The sequence below is a fragment of the Mus caroli genome, unplaced genomic scaffold (genome assembly GCF_978045245.1).
Source record: "Mus caroli unplaced genomic scaffold, Mus_caroli_1 scaffold_15, whole genome shotgun sequence".
Classification (NCBI taxonomy): domain Eukaryota; kingdom Metazoa; phylum Chordata; class Mammalia; order Rodentia; family Muridae; genus Mus; species Mus caroli.
The window spans coordinates 69,503,960-69,526,447 of NW_028227270.1; the positions used below are offsets into that span (position 1 = coordinate 69,503,960).

At 46.5% G+C, this 22,488-nt stretch overlaps 1 protein-coding gene across 1 annotated transcript in view; it reads right to left on the reverse strand.

Moving 5' to 3' along the window:
• The window catches only part of Ror2 (ROR family WNT receptor 2), a 176,078-nt gene that overhangs the window by 153,197 nt on the left and 393 nt on the right, over nucleotides 1-22,488 (reverse strand). The gene's annotated exons all lie outside the window — the stretch shown is intronic.

A 22,488-nucleotide genomic window follows, 5' to 3' on the forward strand; every position in this document is an offset into this window, starting at 1 on the left:
TCTCTCCATGACCCTCCTGCCTCCTCCCCACTCCCTTCAACAGCTGGCGAGCAACACCACAGCTCAGCCACTGTGTGTCTGGCCCAGATTTCCAACTCCCAGCTTCCAGGGGAATCTCTGCTCTGTCTCCCCTGCTGTCATTTCACCTTTATCCTGTTCCTAACATGTCTTCCATCTAAACTGCCTGGCCTAGGTCACCCACAAATCAACGGAGGAAAAATAAACTACAACAGACTGGAAAGGACAGAAAAGATTTGCAGAGAAACCACGTCCTCTCCCCTCCCCCAAAGGCTGACTTGCGAAGGAAAGCACAAGTCAAGGACAGCCTGAGGCCGGGGACACACGCACTATGCAATGGGCAGAGAGGACCAGGTATCTTCACCAGGAATGGCCCCGTGGGCCACACAACCTTACACACTGGAAAGAAACTCCCTTGAAAGAGGAAGGAGTGAGTTACTGAGCAGATGTGGCACACCCTCAAAGAAATCACTGAAGTCTGAACTGTGGCTACCAACCTTGGTGGTATTAGATGTGATTTCTATCGGAGGCAGGTCTAGTGGGGAAATGTGAGTCGATGGGGACATTCCCTCGAAGGACATGTTGGAACCCCACCCTTCCTCTCCCTGTCTTTGCTTCCCAGCCACCACGAGCAGCAGCAGCTTTCTCTACCATATCCTCCCTCAGTGGTACTCCCCCTCACTAGACGCCCAGATGCAACAGAGCCAAAGGACCATGACTGACTCCACTCACTCCGCCTTACAAACGGATCATCTTAGATAGTTTGTCATAGCAACAGAAAGCTGAGATACCCAGGCCAGCTAGAAACACTAACAAGGCTTCGGTGGGACCCAGGCAGCAACACAGCCACCCCTCTCATACTCTCACCATTGTTTATACATGGAGCGGGGAAGCTACCCTTCTGCCAGCATCATGGAGGCAGCCCAAGGACTCATAACTCACAGAAAGTGTAGGGAGTCATCTTCAGCATAGGCGGGCACCCCTTTAACAGCAGAATCAAAAGGACAATACAACTTGTGTATGGCTGTGAGAACCTGGGACAAACCTGCCAGAAAACTCAGCGGGTAAAGGTTCCACAAACATGTGCCATGGCACACTGATATCTCCACTCCACCACATACACGTGCATAGACACACATGTACACTCACACACACACTCCCAAACACATAAACTCACACACACATACCTACTCACATACATATACACACTCACATACACATATACTCACTACTCAAATATTCACATACACACTCACACACATACAGCCACATACACATTCACATACACATATACACACATAGACACTCACAAAACATACACTTACATACACACTCACATACACTCATACACATAAACATTCACACACATACACACTCACACATGCATATACTCACATATATACACTCCCCCACACACAAATACATGCACATAACACACTCCCATGCACATAAACTCACACACATATACATTTCACACACACATATACTCACTACTCATATATTCATATACACACTCATACACATATACACTCAATACACATATGCATTCACATACCCACTCACACACATACACATACACGTAAACTCACATACGTGTATACACACACACACACACACACACACACAAAACAAGTAATAAATAGAAATACTTCAAAAATAAAGAAACCGGAACCCTCAAGTTAGCGGGAGTCCCTGAGGAGAAAGAAATGCTGGTACGCTGTGATTGAGTGGCAACATCTTCCTGCAGCCACTATAGCAAAGTCTGACAATTCCTTTAAAATATTAAGCAGACAGTTCCCATACATTGTGACAAGTCCACATCCAGGCATACACCCAAAAAGACAACCGACAAAGCTTCAAAAAAGATGTACAATGACACTCATCAGAGCTGTGTTTGTAACAGCCAAGCAAAGACAGCCCAGATGTGCATGTACATGTGCTCAGAGGAGCTGTGGTCTGGTTGTCCCATCGTAATAAAGAAATTCAGGTGATGAACTTGAATAATCACAATGACAGGTCCCCCACAGCAGGCACTCCTGCTGAGATGTATTGCAGACAACAAAGCAACACCCTGGGTGCCCCTATAAGCTCACATGCTTGAATGCTTTGTGGCCAGGGAGTGGAACTGTTTAGGAAGAATTTAGTGGGCGTGGCCTTGTTGGAGGAGGTGTGTCACTGGAGGTGGGCTTGAGGTTTTAAAATTCCACATCAGGCCCAGCTCCACCCCCACCCCACATCTCTCTCTGCCAGCTGCCTGTGGATCAAGATGTAAAGCTCTCAGCCCCATGCCTGCCTGACTAACTGCTATGAAAACAGACTAACCCTCTGAAGCTGTACTCAATCCTCCAACTAAATGCTTTATCAAGAGTTGGCTTGAGCATAGTGTCTCTCCTCACAGCAATAAAACAGTAACTAAGACACTGTGAGTTTTCCCCCACTAAAACCGTAATTTCCAACAGACCAACTCCAGCTGTGGGCTGTTCAGTCAAACACCGACAGGCCCTTCAAAGCTGCCAAGTTCATCACCCAAGTCAACTGGGACACACTGTCACAGCTAAAAGCAGCCTAAAGAGACAGGACAGCAAAACACAATGCCTGAGTGGAACCCGGGAAAGGAAAAGGATATCAGGTGACATGGGATGAAAGGGTGGACTGTGGTCACCATGGTGCCTCCACACTGGCTCCCCAGTTTTGAGAAAAGCACTGTGCTCACTAGTAAATAGGGAAATGAGGTGTGGGGCAGGGGCATTCTCTTGATTGCCTACACTTGTGGGGCTGTGTGCATGTATGCACAGACATATTCATGAACACACGTGGCTTAGGTGCGCATGCGTATATGTGAGTACCCACGTGGAGGCTATGTGTTAACCATTGCTGTCAATTCTCAGGCACAGTTTGTCTGTGTGTGTGTGGTTTGTGTGTGTGTGTGTGTGTGTGTGTGTGTGTGTGTGTACATGTACATGCATGTGGGGACCAGAAGTCAGTATTAGACTCTTCCACTATTGGTCTCTACCATTTGTGGGGGTGGGGAGGGTGTCTCATTGAATGGAGAACTCACTGACTCAGCAAGGCTAGCAAGGCTAGCTAGCCAGCAAATTCTGACGTTCCTCCTGCCTCCCTGCCCTCCCAGTGCAGGGGCTATACAGCCCCACACCCCTGTGCCTGTCTGTTATGTATATGATGGAGACTCAAGTTCTGGTCCTCATGGTTGTGTAACAACTTCTTTGTCAACTGTACAATTCTCCCCTTTTTGTTATGGGTTCTTTCATTGGCTAGAACTGGACAATTTAGCTACACTTGCTGGTCAGTGACCTCCAGGACCACCAGACTCCACCTCCCCAGCCCTGGGATTACAAGTGCATACTCCTGTGACCCACATTCTTACAGAGGTTCTGGGAATCGAACTCGGGTCCCTGGTCCTGGCTAAGCCATCTCAGCCCTGACTTTATACTTCTATGAACTTAAAACTATTCTAAAAACAAACAAACAAACTTCTGAAAGGAACAGAGTTCCAACACTCACAGGACATGAATGAACCTTGAGAACCCTGGATTGCATGAAAGAAATCAACCACAAAAAGCCACATATGGAAATGATTGTATTTATATGAAATATCAGGGAAAAAAATGAGCTCACAGAGCCCAAAGCACACACAGCTGCCGGAACCCTGAGAAAGCCGTGGCTGTAACGGGTACAAGGTTTCTTTAAGGGGCAGTGACAACGCTCTAAAACTGATTACGGTGTCAGTTTTAGGACTGAACACACTAAAGAACACTGGGTTGTTTCCCTTCAAGTGCTGTTCTCTGGCATGTAAATCACAGAAAGCCGTTATTAAAATAGGAGCCCGACAGTGGAAAAGTTGAATCACACATTTCACACAAACACCATCTTCAATAATTCATTGCGTTCCAGGAGCAGTTTCAAGGATACAGAAAAGCAACGTGAAACTGTTACCGTGTCTCCAGCTCCTGCCTGACCCTGCCTCATTTTCTTCTTATTAACTTCAGGCATCAAACTGCTAGGTGTTATACCAAAAACCAGTGGATGCTGAAGGGAGACCTAATCCCCCATGCATCCCCTTAACAACCTCAAAGGGAGAATGATGCTACGTCTTCTAAAGCACTCCTCTGGATAAAATAGAAGGTTGGTGGCTGGGGCTGGGGCTGGGGCTCAGTTGGTAGACTGAGTGGCTGGCATGTACTAGGCTTAAAGTTCAACTCCCCATAACTGTAACAGACAACAGACATGTAGAACATTCACAGCACTAATTACCAAGAAAATGCAAATCAAAACCACTGTGGTCAGGGATGGAGAGATGATGGCTCAGCAGCTAAGAGCACTGGCTGTTCTTCCAGAGGATGCGGGTTCAGTGCGCAGCACCCATATGACAGCTCACAACTGTCTGTAACTCTGGTTCTAGAGGATCTGACACCCTCACACACACATACATGCAGGCACATGAGATAAAAATAAATGAAAATTAAAAAAGAAAACCCCACTGTGGCATCACTTAACACCAAGATGCCTGTTTTTTTTTAAAAATGTCGAAGCTGGGCAGTGGTAGTGCACACCTTTAGTTATAGTACCAGGGAGGCAGAGACAGGCAAATCTCTGAGTTCAAGGCCAGCTCTAATGTTGAACAGCCAGGCATGTAGAGTAAGATACGGTTTAATCCCGGCTCTTGGGAAACAGAAGCAACTGATTCTCTCTGAGTTCAAGGTCAGTCTGGTCTACATAGAGTCCCAGGCCAGCCAGGGCGACAAGGTATGACCTAATCTCAGAAAATAAGGATAAATAAATTAAAAAAAAAAAAAGAAGCAATCACATGAGCTGCTCCTAGGTCCTTATTAAATGTCCTTCTCCTCGATGCTCTTTTAAACCATCAGATGAGCCTCTTCTCTAAGCAGTAGCACGCCCTCCCATGTCAAGCAACACAAAACAGCCACACAGTCGGTCAGCTGACCTGCCCCAGAAGCGCTGCCCTCGGCCTTCCTCCTGTGGCACACACTTATCTGTGCACCTGTCCAGCTTCCCCCAGCCCTGCTGGCCACACCCTTTCTGATCTCACCGAGCATTCTCCTGCCTGCCCCTCCTCATTCTCACCTCATGCCTAAGGTTGTTCCACCTAATGACAAAAGCATTGTTGCCAACAAAACAAGGAGGCAAGGAGCAAGTTACTGAACAGTGAGCTCTCAACGAAACATTGCTCCCTCAGCATAGAAGGAGCTTGGCATTTTTATGGAGTCAGCAAAGCAGAAACCCACATGCACTCGGCAAGCTCTTGGTAGTCCCAAGTGGCTGAAATGACGGAGCGAATGCACAGAGCAGGGTTGTCGGTGAGAAACTTGTGACAATGGAGATGCCCTACACCTGCAGGATCCAGTAAGGTGCCAAGTGAACACAGTGGCCATCAAACTCCTTGCGTGGCTGGTACCACTGAGAGACTCACTTTGTACCTTAATTTAATCTCTCTAAACTGTAATGAAATAGCCACCGATGTAAATGGTGGATGGCTACCAATTACACAGTATAGCAATAGTCGTAAGTAAAAACTGGGCATCGGGATATCACATTCCAGAACCTTCCAGCATAAGAAAATGTGCCATTACTTAAATGAGTTTTTAATTGGCAAGCAAAACAAAGCTCCGGCAAGGGACTGAAAGAAATGCCCAAAAATCTGATGAATGCTTTTGTCTCGGCCTCGCATGAAAAGCAGCATTAGGGGACTTCAAAGACTATCTCATAATTAACAATAATGGGATTAGGAGAGCTTGTCAAAGCAGAAACTTCTCACCCACTTCTCCCTTCTGTTCAGCGGGGAAGGGGGGTGCGGGGGGGATCTTGAGGCAGAACAGCACTCTAGAATTCAATGACCACAGATGCATGGGCAGAGAAGCCACCACCAACAGGATCCTGGAGTCGTGGCTCTCCTTTCATTGAGGAACAAGTAACACGGCTTCTGTGGGCTCTGTACAATTTCCGTGTGTGTGTGTGTGTGTGTGTGTGTGTGTGTGTGTGTCGTATATTCACGTTATGAAGGTTCATGTGTGGAAGCCAAAAGACAACCTAGAATGTGCTACTCAGGGATGCCGTCCACCTCTTGAGCCAGAGTCTCCTGTCAGCCCCAAGCTTGCCATTTACGCTAAGCTAAGGCCATCCAGAGAGCTCTGGGGATCCACCTGCCTTTCTTCACCTCCCCGGCACTGGAATCACAAGAATGTAACACCATGCCCATTTTTTATTTTATTTTAGATTTTTGTTTGTTTATTTTTTAATGTGGGTTAGTGGGGATTGAACCCAAGTCTTTAATAAGAAATTTACTGACTAGACTATCTTCCCAGCCTCCCTTTCCCAGTCTTGATAAATGGGAAGTTGTAAGACCACACTGACTATGAAAACCATCCCTTTTAGGAGCTGGGGAATCTTAGGGGCAGCCATGGCTGGCTCATAGGCCTTTCACAGTGTCCCAGAGCCCTGCTTCAAGCCATCTCCTGCCCAAAATCATACTGGTAAAATTCATACCAGAGTTCTACCATTAGAACTCTGAACTATGAAACCAAGTGCTAGAAACCAGATACCCAAAGGGCCACAAGCTACCAGACATACCCAGGCTAGTCCTAACCTTCCCCTACATCACCTAACCCTATCCCTATCCCTACCCCTAACACTCCCCTACACCACCTGGTCCTAGCCCAGCCCTAGCCCTAGCCCTAGCCCTAGCCCAAAACACTAACCCTTCCCTACACCATCCACTCATAACCCTAACCCTAACCCTAACCCTAACCCTAACTCTCCCCTATACAGTCTGTTCTTCCTGAGGAAGCCCAAGAAAGCTTTCTCCTTACTTGTTCCCCTCCCCTTTTTCAGTTCTCCCAAGCAAGGTTGATGCTTCCTCTGCTGCCCTGGGTATCTTGTTGTGGTTCCCTTCTCAAGAGCAATGCAAATGATGTACTCTTATCATGTAAGGACAGCTCAGCTGGGCTGGAAGGTTGGCTCGGGAGTTAATAGCACTTACTGCTCTTGCAGAAGATATGGCTTTGGTTCCCAGCACCCACACTAACAACTCTCTGTTAACTCCAGTTCTGGGGGAGTCCTGTGCCTTCTTATAACCCCTGTAGGTACCAGGCACACATGTGGTACACAGACATATGGTAAATGCTCACACACATAAAGACAATAAAATCTTCAAATCTTTTTTTTTTTAAACACACAATCCCATGATGCTGAGTCCTGAGTACCACACAGAGGAAGGACGACATCACATTCCTGTGGACACTCCCATTCATAGACTCTAGTGGCTGGAAAGACCCATTCTCAGAAACCCAACAGCCCCAGCTGGCTTTGGTTGGATTCACCATCAGAAGCCAGAGCTCTGATCGAGGCATGCTAACACATTCCATGACCCCACCCCCTGGATGCCTGAAATCATAGACAGTAGTAAACACTATAAATACTGTTTTTTCCAGTACACACCTACCTATGACAAAGTTTAATTTAGTGAAGAGGCACAGTCAGATTAAAAATAACTAGCATTTGGAGAGATGGCTCAGAGAGAAAAAGCTCTTGCCAAGGGAGTCTAATGACTGAGAATGCAAATCTGACAACTCGGTTAGATCCCTGAGACTCATCCAAAAGTGGAAACAAACTGACTCCATAAAATTGTCCCTTGATTTAGATGCATACGCACGAGCACATGTGTGTGCATACACATTATCCATGTGCACACACACATAGATAACCAAATAAAATGCATTTTAAGAAAAAAATAAAAACTGACAATAAAATAGAAATTTTAATATTGTAATAAAATTGGCAGCATACATTCTGTGGATATATTAGACAAAGGTTCTGTGTGAGATTATACCTGGGCATACATGAATGTTTACTCACCCCAAATAGGGAAGCAATAACAGACCAAAGTAATAATAGCACCGAAGTCCAACTTGGTGAACCAATGAGTTTTATTCTGGTTAATTACAGAAGTAAGGGTAAGGGGTACTTACAGGATTAGGGATGACTGAAAGGCACCTATATCACCCAAAAGCTGACCCCAGCAAGGTGCCACTCACAAAAGCTAGACCCTCAAGTTCTCTACACAACTTAAAGTCATCTGACAAATGTCTTCTCTCCTCTGGAGTCCTTACTGCTTCATAACCTTGGGGAAGGAGGGACCTTGTAAGTCTGGTCAGTTTCAGGGACTTCCTGAGACTTTTGGGTTGTTTACTTCCTGAGTCTTAACTAAATTTGCTTTGGAACTTTCTTAGTTTAAGGAGCTTCCTACAGGGAGAAATCAGCAGAAACTGCTCCACAAGAAAAACAAAGGTGCCCTAAAGGGAAGAGGAAGGAAGAACGGTATTCATAAACATCACACTTTCAGAGTGGTTGGTGTCCAAGTCAGATGTAGGCCTCTTCACATCTACAACTTTTCATTTTACATGTAGGCTATGATTAACTTTATGTAACTGAAAGCAGAGTAAGTGAACCTGCACACCAAGGAGCCACTTGTACTTCCTGATCTGGACAAAGGACACATAAGTTCATCCGCTGCCCCTCTCCAGGCCTATGCACAAGACCACCTGACATTTATAGACCAAAGAACACAGAGCCAACTTGATATGACTCAAGGGTTCAGGGGGGGGTCTAATTCTAATTCTAATTATAGTTCAAAATATTAAGTGGAAATGTCACTAATCCACAACCTATGAGTCTTACTAAGGCTCCACTTGATGTTAGTGTAGGGTTAAAGGAGAGATCCAGGGAAGACTGCTGACAGTGGATGACAATGTCTCTGCAGATTGCTGGGCCCATGCTATTTGCTTAGTATGTTTGCATGCTGTAGCTCTGAGTGACCTTGTGGGAGAATGAGCATCCTTTTGTGGTTTCCATAAATCCAGAAACAATAAACCTCCACATCCAAACTTCTCCTAGCAGTTCTCAAAATAAAATAACCCCAGGGTAAAATGTGAGAAACGCTGTGTCAGAAAACACAAAGCAAGTTACTGTGCCGCTACATACGAAGTTTCCTAAGCCTGACCGCGTGGAAGCTGAGAGGGAGGAGTGCTCAGCTGCTTAGGAAAAAGAGCCACTGCCACAGAAGATTGACAAATGCTACTCGAGGCTGCAGCAGCTTCATGGCTAGCCCAGGTGGTCAGTGTGAGTTTAACCAAATTACACTTCTCACTGAGAAAGGACAAAGCTTCACAAGGCATGGCCAGTGGACAGCATGCAGTCCAACCTGCAAAACCAATGTCATTGCTACCAAGATACTGAAGGAACACCCACGGAGTAAGAGGCTATGAAAGATACAGAAAATAGACACCACAGTTTTCTTTGAGTCCCTGCTGGGGTTGGAGGATGGTCCACAAGTAAAGGCTTGGTCCCAAGGAGTATGCTCCTGAGATAGAAGAGCCTTTGAGAAGAGGGACCCATTGGGAGGTTTGGAGTCATTGGGAGAGATCCTTTGAAGAGGACTATGGACCCCAGCATCTCTGTCTCTCTTTGTTCCTGTTCCTAAGCTGTGCTCACGCGAATGTACATCCCAGCTCCACTTGGCTATCTTCACTAGAAAACTAGGAATAAGGCTACCCTGAAGGACTGGGAGCCAAACACTAGGACTTCCTTTACTTTTTAAGAAGCCCGTGTCAATGTATTTCATTATAATAACATAAAACAAATGGGCTCCATGGGGATCCTTATTAGGTCAACTTGTGGTTCAAAAACTATCCCCATCAAGATGACTTCTAATGCAGCATAATGTCACAAAGATGGGTCACTCCACTCCCCTAGCTGACACACTCCAGCTTTAAAAATTTCGAGAGAGGGGCTAGAGAGATGGCTCTGTAGTTACGAGCACCAGTTGCTCTTCCAGAGAGTTCAGGGTTCAATTCCCAGCACCTGCATGGCAGCCCACAACTGTGTACAACTCTAGTTCCTTCCAGGGTATCTGGCACCCTCACAGAGACACACATGCAGGCAAACATCAGTGCACATAAAAATAAATCTTGGCTGGGTGGTGGTGGCGCACGCCTTTAATCCCAGCACTTGGGAGGCAGAGGCAGGTGGATTTCTGAGTTCAAGGCTAGCCTGGTCTACAAAGTGAGTTCCAGGACAGCCAGGGCTATACAGAGAAACCCTGTCTCGAAAAACCAAAAATAAATAAATAAATAAGTCTTAAAAAAACAAAAGAAAAAGGATTTTAAAAAAAAAGAAAGAAACAAGTTAAAAAAAAAAAGCCCAAGAAATTAAGTCTAAAACATTGAGAAAGGTGAGACTAATCAGGATGAACACCAAAACACAGCAAGCACACTTCCAGAGAACCTCAGGAGGGAGCCCAACATCAACCCCCACCTCGACTGACATCATCATGAAATGTTCCACCAACAAATGGCCTCTTCACAGATGCACAAAACACCAAGCTTTCCCTGGGACCCCACACCCCTTGCACAAAGCAACAGGGAGCTCTTCCATAGAACCCTAGGGCTCTGCACAACTCACAGGAAACACCGCTGGTCAAAGTCTGCTCGCTTCTTATTGTTTATGTAACATTAGAGGAAACGGGACTTTGTGGATCCATTAGCTTCAGGGACTTCCTGAGAGTTCTGAGTTACCCACTTCCTGAGTCTTTAAGGATGAGATGCTTCAACTCAGGAAACGACTGCACAAAACCTTCTGAAAGGACGTTATCAGCTGTGAAAACTTCAATCCTACAAGTTTAGCACCCATACTGTGAAGACCTGAACTCCAAAATGCTCAAAAGGTCAGAAGTTTTTGCCCATCACCATGATAACAGAAGTAGAAAATGCTACGCTTAGCTGCCTGTGGCAGGTCACAGGCGAAGGACAGGCACACTAAGAATGCTGTGTGAAGTGACTTCTCAGGCTGCGAGTGTCAGGAATGTATAAAACAGAGATGAGCCTCACATTGAGATGTGGGTCCCCCATAAATATACATTACACGTATGAAAGTATTCTAAAATCTAAACAGTTCTGAAATCTGAAGCACTTCTGGTCCCAAACATTTTGGGTAAAGGAAATAAAGACATTTCACTTCTGGGAAGCAAACAACTGCCAAAAAAAAAAAAAAAACCCTCACAGATGTTTGATGCAGGCCTGTTTCATGTAATGCTTAAGGAGGAGACCTGTGATCTATATTATGCAGACAATAGGACATGAAGAGAGAAATGGAGCTGGGTAAAGGGGGAATGTGCAGCATAGAAGGAAAATCAGAACCAGCTATGAAACAGCCCCGAGGAAGCCATTCTTTTGTATGCTAACTTAAATTAACTAAAAATAAACTGTGCATATGCAAATGACAGAAAATTTCATGTTTTAATGAGGAAGTTGGAGATGTACTAATGTAAAAGAGGGGGTTAGGTTAGGTTTGGTTTGGTTTGGTTTGGCTGAGCTACGTCTCACTATCCTGGGCTGGTCTGGAACTCTATACGTATTCAAGGTTGGCCTTGGACTTCTGCTCATCCTGGGCCTAACTCTTGAGTGTGGAGCCAGCAAGGCAGCAGAGCCTGCATAATGTGGGAAGACCCACAAGTTACAATTGTCACAGTGTGTGTTCTAAAGTGGCCGTGTGTAGAAACAATTATGAAAAAAGAAAAAAAAAAAAAAAAAAACCACTGTGCTAAGGGGGAGAAGCCAGTTTCAAAGGCTACTGTGTTCCATGATTCCATTGAAATAAATTTGCAGAACAGGCAAATCCTCCGAGACAGAGAGGAGATTAGTGTTTGCCAGAGACTGAGAAACAGGAAGAAGGAGATGAAGACCAACTGCTTGCTAGTGGCTGTGGGATTCCTCCTGAGGGGATAGAAACCTTCAGACTGCACAGTAGAACTGGGTACTGTGACAGCTTCCACCCCTGGCTAATACAGCATAGAGGTTGCCTGATAAGGGCATCTCAACATCATTTATAAGCACTGCTCCAGGGCTGGAGAGATGGCTCAGCAGTTAAGGGCACTGGCAACTCTTCCAGAGGACCCAGATTCCAGCACCAAAATGACAGCTCACAACTGTCTGTAGCATCATTTCCAGGAGATCTGATAGCCTCTTCCGGCTTCCACACCAGGCATGCAAATGGTACACATACATACACTCGGGCAAAACACTCAAGACACATAAAATAGACATAAATAAATAAATAAATCATTTAAAAATTTTAAATTTGGTCCAAGCCAAGCACAGCTTGTTCAACTCTCTATTCTCCGTCCCTGTTTCATTTTTCAAGCATATCTACCTATAAATAAGAGTTGGTCTGAGCCAAAGCTCACTCAACAGCACAACCCGCCCCTAACACATAGCCCCATGCCCACAGCAGAATCCATTTCCTTGCTATGGGGGAAAAAAAGCAATGACGAGGAGAATTTTTCAGACCTCATCTCCAACAGCTCTCCATGCTGGGCTCTATTTTTTTCTGTTTCTTTTTTTTTTTTCCCATCAGCCCCAGCTTTTCCAATCTGTATAAAGGTGGTCAAGTAAGAGAAATCTGACTCCTGGCTCTTCTTAAAAATCATACGTTTCTCGGACAAGAAGATAGATGCATTCAGAGTTTGGGATAATAGCAAGAGAGAGATTGAGAGAGAGAGAGAGAGAGAGAGAGAGAGAGAGAGAGAGAGAGAGAGAGAACCCTCACTGACCTCTGACAACAGATTCAGCACTTCACTAAGGAGAGATGGGTAATTGGTACTGTGGGCGGCCTTGCATAACAATGGGTTTTCCCATTGAAGGAAAAGGGTGAGGGTGTTTCACATTCGAAATGAAGCTTCCTAACTAAAAGGATAGCACTGACACTGTTTTGCAAACAGCTAGGGAAAAGCAGATAGGGAAAAGCAGAGCACATCAAAGCCAGCTGACTCATGAACGAAATTATGTTCTTGGCAAAACTGTTAACACCCTCAGAAGGCAAGATTCCTTCCAAGTCTCATTCCGGCCCTGAATAGTCAGTCAGTGGGCCCCTTCTTAAAAGAAATAAATAAATAAATAAAAAACCGCTTTCTTCTCCCCACGTCCTCAGCAGCCACCTGGGTCACACTCAATGACTTAGTCCCCTGCGCCCAGGCCCCTGGCCCTCCACCTTTGTCGCCCATTGGTGCACTGAACCAATGCTTCTTCCAGAGGCACTGGCCAAGTATCCCTGCAGTCTGCACTCATCCTGCCCAGGTCATCGCCCTTTTCTTTCTCTGGCAGGAGGAACAGCCCCTCTGCTTAAAAGGCAGAACACAAGCGAGCTATCCAAAGGACAAAGGGCATTTCCTAGAACCCCTTCCTCTCCTGTCTGTAGTTAGTGCAGTCTCCCAGGGGCCCAAGCCGTCCTAAGGATCCCAATCCCCAGAGGCCGATCCATCTCCCTCATACTTCAAAGGGCTCCTATGTGCCCATAAATCACGAGGGTTGACAGGCACATCCCAGCAGCAGTAAGGGTGTTTGCTTTGGTTGGCTTTTGGTTTTTGCTTTTGCCCAAGCCTCTCTCTGTAAGGAAAACAAGGGCCAAAGGACCATTTGGAGCCTGGCGTCCTGGGCCTGGGTTTGGGCAGGAGAGTCCTTGGAGGATCCCAGCAACTAATTTCTGTCCCTGGAGAGCTGCATGATCCCTGGTCAATCTGGTCCACTCTGAAACCTGGGAGGATCCTAGGAAGGATGCACCTCCATCAAAGCGTCAAACCTAATCATGGCCCTCCTCTCCCTAGGCAGCTAACCGGGGAGGTCACTGGGACAGCTGAGCAGCTGATCTGGACAGCTCTGGAGAGCAGGTCTCAGATGCATAAGGACATTGTGGAGAAGTACAGTGTATACCCTGGTCATCAGTGCTCTGTGGTCATAAAGCTCCCAGTAGGACAGCAGTTTCCCTGATCGATTGCAGCCTGGGTTGTGCAGAGGCACACAGTGACCTGCAATGCAAGCTGCTGAACCCACTAGAGAAAGCTGTTTTAAAGCACATGCAACCCACAATAACGCTGACCTGTGCTGGAGGGATGATCAAGCAGCTCCTCCCCTCAGACCCTCAGGCTCAGCAACACACACACACACACAAGCAGCAAGACCTCTTATCAAGTAAATTCTTGTGCTCCGACACCAAAAGCAAACTCAACATGTGTACTCAAGGGACACAGGCTCAAGTGTCTATGTGTCACTTTGCTGAGGATTGAGTGTGCACCTCAGAAATTCACACACTGGAAAAACGCAATCCTCAATTTTTCTGTTAAAGGATTTGGAGGCCAGGGCATTGAGATGTATTTAGAATTAGACGAAGTAGGGGGGAGAGGGGCCCATCGTGCTATCGGTAGCTTTGTAAGAACAGGAAGAGATCTCAGCTGGTGGACTTGCTCTGTCTGTCCATGAGGCCCTCACCACATAACAGTACCAGATTCTTGGACTGTCCAGCCACTACAACTATAAACCAAATAAATGTGTGTTTATTTATTCCTAGCAATTTATCACAGGGGCTTCTGCACAGTGGGCTCACAATAACCCTTCTCCCAATCTTATTCACTAAAAATTACCCCAACTTGCCAGACAGTGGTAGCACACACCTTTGATCCCAGCACTTGGGAGGCAGAGGCAGGTGGAGCTCAAAGTTGGGGCCAACCTGATCTACAGAGTGAGTTCCGGGACAACTAAGCTACACACAGAGGAACTGTCTCCAAATCCAAACAAACAAAACAACAAAGAACAACAATAACCAAATACCCCAACTGTTCCAGTCTGCTGTAGCTGCGAAAACAAACTGCCAGCAACAAGCAGCTCCCAGGCAGGCACTCGTGCCAATCAAGGGGGGGGAAGAGGAGATGGAAAAAGAAGTCCCGGAGTGGTTTCTTAGGAGTGCCCAAGTAAGCCATTTCTAGGCTGCTCCTTCATTTGTAAGCCAAGCGAATGCTCCCTGGCCAGCACTTTCTCTATCACCTGCCTTCTGGATGTTCCTTCCAAGACCTCCCTTTTGTTAAGGACAAGGGAACTCAGGAATAGAGACCCACCCCAAAGACCTCATTGTATCATTTCCTGAAACCTATTCTCCCAAGGAAGGTCTCAACCCGTATCTTTCTCTTTGCAGAGGGAGCCACAGTTCAACTTTACTAGTGTAATAATCAAACAAAATCACCCTCATTTTGAATACCCCTAAAACTGGAAAGTGGGAGCTGCGAGCTGATTCCATGCGTGGATAAAGTGCCCACCACACAAAGTATGAGGTCCTGACTTTGGATCCCCAGTGCCCACATAAAATCAGGGTGTGGTGATACTCATCTGTAAGGCTTGCACTGCGAAGGGGTAGGCAGCCGCCTGGGGGTGCTCACTGTCTCCAATCTAGCTGAAACAATCAGCTCCAGGTTAGTAAGAGAATCTTTCTCAAAAAAAGTAAGACAGGGCCTCAGCACATTCTCACGCCGGCAGGCACACACGTGCGCACACAGCCTCAGTTAATGCAAGACACCCCCTCTTCACCTGAAGATATTATTTCAAGGATAGCCATCAAAGACAGACCCAAGCAGAGGGAAAAGGGAAAAGCACGCTTAGACAGTTTACGGAATCATTCAGAGGGTACATCGCATCTGCTACGATCTTACCTTGTCCCATGCAGGAAGATTTGAAAATCCCCTACCCCACCCCTCCACCACCGTTGGGATCCACAGAGCCCCGTGCTCATGTATAATCACTGTGCCCGGTGTGTAAACCGCACTGGAGAATGGGGACTGCTTACTTGGCTTAAATGAGTGCAGATCTTCTATGGTTTCAGTGTACCAAAGTCTCCACAGTGAACATACCCATTGTTTAGCAGACCACGGAGCATGTAAAACTCAATGCTAACATGGCAGTGCCAATCAGCCTTGAGAGCAGCAAGAGGCACAGCCAACTGCTATACTCCCTACACCACTGACTCCCATCACCAGTTCTCGCTTTGTCAATGATGAGAGGAGTCGAGAGAACGATGGGAGGAATCAAGGAACGATGGGAGGAGTCAAGAGCATAGGAACGCTGGTTCCAACTTGTACTGTCTTGATGACAAGGTCAAATTCCTTTTATAAGTTAGTGGCCTTTTGTATTGGATCTTCTGCAAACTACCTACCTTTCGTAACACAGACAGTTAATAATACAACACAGTTGTCCCAAATATGACCCTCCCTGAGTTGCCAGTCTTGCTTTATGACCAGATTCTTGTCCTCCGTTAGGATGTAATCTCAGCGCGCTTCACAGAAGTTCCAGTGCCCGTCACCCAAACTAAGGATATGAGGTGATCAAGGTTATGGCTGCTCTCTCTAGTCTAGTTACTCATTGCCCACTTGCAGATCAGGAAAGCCACGAACTCCTGCGACCAGACACATTCCCTTCTCAGTCTGTCACTTAAAGACTCAGTGCTTGCTCACACCACTACTTAGGCAAACCAAGGAAACCGTCAACTACCAAGAAGCAGAAGAGGAAAGATGACCGACCCTCCCCAAGAGCTTCCAGTCTGTAGACCTATGTCTCACTGTCCAAGTAGGACCACCTCCCAGAACCATGGAAGAGACCTTGTGTCCCACCAGGAGCCCTACAAGACTCATCGGTGGGTTTCTTGCTCACAGAGTGTCAGTATTGAGCCACGGATTTCCACTGTACCCATGCTTGTCTCATTGCCCTAGGTTTGGCCGCTGGAGAGCCTCCAGGCTGGCCCCTGTGTGTTCTCACCACATCTTTTCTGACAACTTTCTATCCCAAGGACATGTCGCAGCCCCGATTGATCTTTCCCAATCATGGCCTTATCTTCAGTCAACCCTCTAAAGTACTCTGTCTCTTTTGATGTGCAGAAAGAGAATATGGTTTTAAAACTATGGGCCTGCAGTTGGACATTACATACAGTGTGGCTAGACAGAGGTCGTGAGTCATACTGACGCCTCCAATTCCACTTACTCCCCCAGATCTCGCCATTCCCCATTGCGTATGTGCACTCTCATGCATCCTGTAGAGATGTCTGGATCCAACACTAAGCACGAGTCTCACCTGCTCAGTCCTACGGTTCACACTAAGTGCCAATTCCCAATGGAAGTCTAGTCTACCAAGGTGAGGGCAAGGTCTGTTTGCAGGTAGCTTTTGGCTTTCCCAGCCAGCTAAGACTACACAGTCAAAGCACCACATCTAACAGCTCTAACAGGGACAAAAACTAAGTCAGTCTCTCTCTCTCTCTCTCTCTCTCTCTCTCTCTCTCTCTCTCTCTCTCTCTCTCTCTCTCTCGATCCTGCTGGTGTCTTGTTGACATTTGTATTAGAAAAGGCTTGACTTAGTCACTGGCATTCAGCTCTAATTTCCTGGACCTCTTTGGGACTAAGTAATGTTTTTCAAAAGCATTCATTCATCCATTCATTTATTCATTCATTCATCTGAGGCTGGGTCTCTCTACATAGTTCTGGCTGTCTTCAAACTCACTATGTAGATCAGGCTGGCCCAGAACTCACAGAGCCCCACCTGCCTCTGCCTCACTGGTGCTGGGCTTACAGGCATGCACCTGGCTTTAGCATTACAGTCTGAATGCGTAGGTGCTTCAATGTGTTCTGAAAGGCAAAGCATGCAAAGGGTTCAGGAATAAACTGAGGGGGCTGGAGAGATGGCTCAGCAGTTAAGAGCCCTGACTGTTCTTCTAGAAGTCTTGAGTTCAATTCCCAGCAACCATATGGTGACTCACAACCATCTGTAATGGCATCTGATTCCCTTTTGCAGTGTGTGTGAAGACATAGCATATATGCATGCGTGTGTGTGTGTGTGTGCGCGCGCACACACACATACACACACAAAGAATAAACTGAGAACAGAAGAAAAGTCTCTGAACACAATACAGACTGAAAGGTTTACCTACAAGATCAGAACAAAACAGGACTGTCTGCTTTGGACACATGTTCAGCGTGATGGCAGAAGTTCAAGACAGAGCAATTAAACTGTCTTAGATTAGAAAATAACTAAGTAAATGAGGATAAATGTCTGTTGTGCAGCTATCCAATATGATCTTATACAGAGGCTAAGATCCACAAAGTACTATCTGAACAAATAAACTCTGCAAACTCATAGGGGAAAAAATCAGTTTGTACAAGCTAACTTCTACAAACAACATACATAATACACAGAGAGAGAGAGAGAGAATACTTAGGCATCATTAATTGTGGCAGCAAAAGACTCAAAAGACTGCAGACTCTAAAAGGTTGACGAACTTCATGAAAGATGTAAATCCATCTATGTTTATAGACTAAAGACAATACTGTAAAGAAACTAAAACTACTAAACACAATCCACAGACTCAATGCAATTGCTCACCAAATCCCAGAAGGCCCTATGTGGCTACGGACACCTGCCAGGAGACCAGTGAGGCAAAGGAAATAAGTGTAATTTTTTATATTTTAAATAATTTTAACTTAAATAGTCACATGTGCCTGGCAGCTCCTATACTCCACAGCATAAATGTTACGATGAGTTCAAGCCAAAATGTTTCTGTAATTTAACTGTACATCCTGTTAGCTGCCCTTCCAGGAGGGTTTGGAAGCCATTACGCTGGGTGCATTGGTGATGGGGGGACCCCTCCCCCACTCTCAGAGGTTCAGGGCAGCAGCCACATTCTCCCCTGATAACATCTCAGAAGTGGCAGAGAGCTTACTGAAGCTCATTCCAACACAATTAAACACACACACACTTCCCATTGGGGCTTAAGACCTTCTAGAGGCCAAGCTACTTAGTCGAATTAGGCTCAACTTTTTTTCTGTAATTATTTCCTTCCCTTTGGCTTTTTTGATGGGAGCGGGGGCAGGGAGGTGATATCAGAATTAGAACTTAAAGGAAACGTACCCCAGAAAACTCATCAGCGATGCTTAACCAAACCAAAACCAATCCCATTTTGAAAAGTGTTATGAAAATCTCCACCATGGTCCAACCAACCGCTCCTCGGCTACTCTGTCAATATGACTTCAAACAGATTACACCCGAGACAGTTTTTATGAGCACTGTACATGTAAGCAGAGCTGTTCCACCCTGGGTTCCAACTTGGCAAGCTCCTCAAACCAAACCAAATAAATACATGCTTGGTGAAGAAGGCCTTCAACAGCCCGAGTCAGCTCCCGCCATAGCTCCTGGGCTGCAGTCCCCTTAATTGCTTTGCTTTGGTTTTTTTTTTTTTTTAAACTCCAAAACTGGAGAGGTTACACCACCCAGTCAGCACCTCACTGTCACCAGGGGATGGTACGAATGGAATGGCACAAATCCAAGACTCCAAAGCCATAGTGACCAAATGGGTCCCTTTTACCCAACAGCCTTTTATACAAATTGACTAGTAACCACACACACCCAAGAAAAACACAATCCTGGCTCTGCTTGGAAATCCTGTGTGTTTGCCATTGGGGAAATAGGGTCCCATATAAGTAGTCACTGGGGTTCCCCAAGGAGGAAACAGCCTAATGGCTTACAAAGAGTAGTCCCAGCCAGGAGACCCACTTAGGAATGAGCCAGCCCAGGGAATCTCGAGTGGGGTCTAGCAAAGCAAATCCAGTGGTCACAACTGGGTAGTAAGGAGATCACTGTTTCCTCTCCAGGTCTCCAAACAACCAGCAGATAGATGCCAGGAGATCTATGTCACCTTAGGGGACACTCCATGAACCTTCCGGTAGCATAACGTTTAGTAGTAGCGTGCTTCATAATGACTCCTTCCCTTCCTGGCCATCGCCACAACTCACTCTAAAGAAGAGTTGAAATACCTCCGAGAAGGATTCTCCTCCCCGACTAGTCAAAGAAGCCACTTCTAACTCCTGAGTATTCATCCCATTCTCTTTAGAAGATGCTTAAAAAAAAAAAAAAGCCTGCATAAAGTGTAGCTTCTGCCAAGCTTATAAGTTCCCCAGGCTATCTGTTTAAAGAGGCAACTAGTGAGAGACTCTCTGCAAGTCACACAAACACCAATTACAGCTACGTTCCCGGTAAACAATGGGAAGAATGTTTAACAACAAGAATAGAAAAGTCACTGGGTGCTGCTTCCAGCCTTTGCAGGGGATTGCCATCAAAACTGCTCCCAGAAATGCACGTTTTTAAACCAGTGGTTTGGGTTTGGGTTTTGCATGCAAAAATACCAAGCAGAAAGCTTGTTGGCTTTCTCGATATACCAGGTTAACTAATCAAGAGCAGCCACAGGGATGGAGCCCAGCTCAGAGGGAGGGTGCCAACCTAGCTGGAGGCCCCAGGTTATGACTCTCCAGAAGAAAAACCACCTTCTGGGTTGTCTTGTTTTGTTTTAAATGGAACCTGGTTGGTCGGATCCCTTCCCTGATAATGTATGTCCCAAAGGAGTCCGTGAGGCTCGGATTTTCAGGGTGGCACTCTTCATCACTGGATGCCAGGGCTCGACTTGAAATTGTTATTAAACACTGAAAGGTTTCGAATGTGTAGCTCTTCCCTGCTTGGTACTCAACCATAATAAGAAAAACATGTTTTACTGCACACACAAAATCTTTTCTGTTTCCACAAAGTCTTTTACACAAGATGATCTCATTTCTTTTCTTCTAAGAAGACTCATTGGGTATTGTGACCACCACTCAGGGATCTGGGCCAGAGGCAATCTGGGCCCTGCAGAAATGAGAGGTGGGAGAAGGCAAAAGCCCTATCACTCCTGCCCTGCCTACCCGAGAGAACAGAGTCCCAAAGCAGGTATTTGTGTCCTTAGGGAATGGAGTCTTTCTATTAAAATATGGAATAAGAACATATATCCTTTTAAAATAATTTTTTCATGTTTTTACATCCCAAATCCTTTCAAGTATAGAACTCTCCAATTGCTGGGATTTTCTCCTTAACAACAAAAAAGATCTCAAACACCCACATGTCCTATACAGTTTCGTGTGTGTGTGTGTGTGTGTGTGTGTGTGTGTGTGTGTACACGCACGCACATGCCTGTTATCTATCGACTTGACTAGCAAACAATCCAGAAACAAGAGAAACAGTCTTTCTAGAGAGTACAGTTCCATTTCACTAGCAAAGATAAATTACCCCCACAGATGGGGTTGGGGTGCGGTGGCTTTCTTCATCAGACGCGATTATCCTTCCTACCTAAGTGAAGGCAGTCCTCAAACTGATACATTCAAAATGCAAGTAGGCTTTTCTACTCTGGTTACAAAATTGACTTTAAACAACCAAGGTTCCTGCCCCCTTACCATAGCAGATCCTGTGCCCCCACCCCAGCTACACCTCAAGACACCCCAAACCGCAAGATTTGCAAGGGCCTGTGGCAAAGGCCAAAATCCCTATGGAGGCGACCAGTTTATAGCCCCTTAGTTTCAAAAGAATTTCTTGATGGTGGAGAAGGGGGAATCCTTGCGGGGGGGGGGGGGCAGTTTGGTAATGACATTAATTTAAGATACAGCGCACTCTCATTCTGCACTCAGCGGTTCCTGCTTTCGGGGATAGGTGTATCAATGCAAATCAAGAGATCAGAAACGGTAAATACCATCAGCATCAGTTTAAACCCAAACGCCCTCCTGGAAGGTTGCTCAGCATTTCCTTCCTTCTTTGGACCGGACACAAGAAAGCGCCCCCACACAGCAGGACTTGGAAAAATCCCCGAGTCCTGCTGCCTGACTCTGCCCCTTAACTCTCACCTGCTTGCAGAAACACTGAGGGGCTGGGGAACACTTAAGTCCCTGTCCCAGTAGGGCGCGTCTCACGCAGCTCAGAAACTTAGGGCAAACCTCAAGAGTCCCTGACCCTCCTGGGCCCAAGGCCGTGCCTACCTTCAGCGGAGCCAACAGGGCGTAGGGATTCGAGCCTACCTACCTGACGGCCAGTAGGTGCTCTGGGGTTTGCACTGGGAGGATCATCGCCTCCTCCTCCTCCTCCTCCTCCTCCTCCTCCTCCTCCTCCTCCTCCTCCGGCCACCACAGTCATTTCTACCCAGGTATCCTCCAAAAACACGTCTGTGCTCCTTGACAGGGTCTCCTGAGCCCTGATCAAGCCCACACAGAATCCTCCAGAGGTGGAAGAAACGCTCGAGAAAATACTACGAGGACAGGGGGAAGGGCACTCCCCCTTCAGCCTCGCAAATCAAATCCTGGGGGCCAAGCCCCCAGCTAAGCAGGACCCACCAAACACCACTTTGGCCACCAATTTCAACAAAAGGGAAATCAAGACCTTCGATCGTTCGTCCCCCACTACCCCGGGAAAAAAGACTAACTCAGGACCGCATCTGCCCCGGAGGCAGACAAGGTTCAAGGGATGCATGTGGACTGGAACGGCGGTGACCTGGGAAGAAAGGATGGAGTCCAGGTCTTGGGTCACACAGAGCAAGTCTACCGGTGCACATCTCGACTGGGATGTACTTAAGAAAAGCTCCAGGCCGCTGCCCACCCAGGCCTCTGGAAACACTTAGTGGTCCCTAGAGCGCAGCTCATTGGAACCAGCCCCAGGCGACTGAGGGCACGGGCCCAAGCTGGCGCCGAGCGCGCGAAGCATGGCCTTGCCTGGCGCCCCTCGATCGAGAGCA